The sequence below is a fragment of the Ctenocephalides felis genome, unplaced genomic scaffold (assembly GCF_003426905.1).
Source record: "Ctenocephalides felis isolate EL2017-DRISC unplaced genomic scaffold, ASM342690v1 CF-g0.4_SCAFFOLD_00466, whole genome shotgun sequence".
NCBI lineage: Eukaryota > Metazoa > Arthropoda > Insecta > Siphonaptera > Pulicidae > Ctenocephalides > Ctenocephalides felis.
This window is the reverse complement of record NW_020536620.1, coordinates 11957-12851: the sequence shown is the minus strand read 5'-3', so window position 1 is coordinate 12851 and position 895 is coordinate 11957.

Genomic DNA, 895 nt, shown 5'->3' with positions numbered 1-895 from the left:
GAATTTGTGTGATGATGTGTATTGACGTTATGAGAGCCATTCTGATGTCTAAATACCTGGACCCGAAACCGTTTAGATATTGAACTTATCTGACCCCGGGAGAAAGATATATCTGCGCTACTATACTACCTGATGGACAGACTGTATGCAATCAAAATTATCAGTAAATCAAGATAAATAGATAAACGGGAAGAGATTTTTCTTTCTCATATTATGGAACTATGAATATTTAAATTTTTCAATTTAAAATGTCCGTGTTCAGCCACTTGTCTTTAAAGCATTTTAATTAAAGACGATTCGCAAAATATAAGCATAATCCAAACGTATTAGATGTTTCAAAGGTGTATTGGTAGAAATTTATATCAAATATATTTACTACTTGTTACAATTATTAGATTGATTTGTTCCTAAAAAATTCTACATCAATTCGTAATTAAATAAACTATAAATATAATTTTTTAATTATAATTTTCATTTTCATAATGGAATGTAATTTGAAACTACTAGTTCAATGTCACATGTTGTTTGTTTAAATATTTAAATTCTCAATTTAATTGCATTGGTTGAATTAGGTAGCTGTTATTTTATAAACACCCTTTAAAACTCATATATAAGACAATAGACCTATTTGCCACTTGGCCGTCTCATCCCCACCCCACTCATGGAGCGAAAAGTTCTAGGTAAAAAATTTTAAAAACAGCAGAAGAAACACATTTTTATAATTATGAATTAGCTGGGAGTTTTACTGAACATAGTCAGATAGTTGTTTGTTTGATATGTGTTATTTGTTGTGATATATTTGGTTTTAAAAATATAATTACTCAAAGTCAAATTGCGCATTTAAAGGAAGAATTGTACATATTTTATAGCTATACGTCTTGAAAACTATAATCTG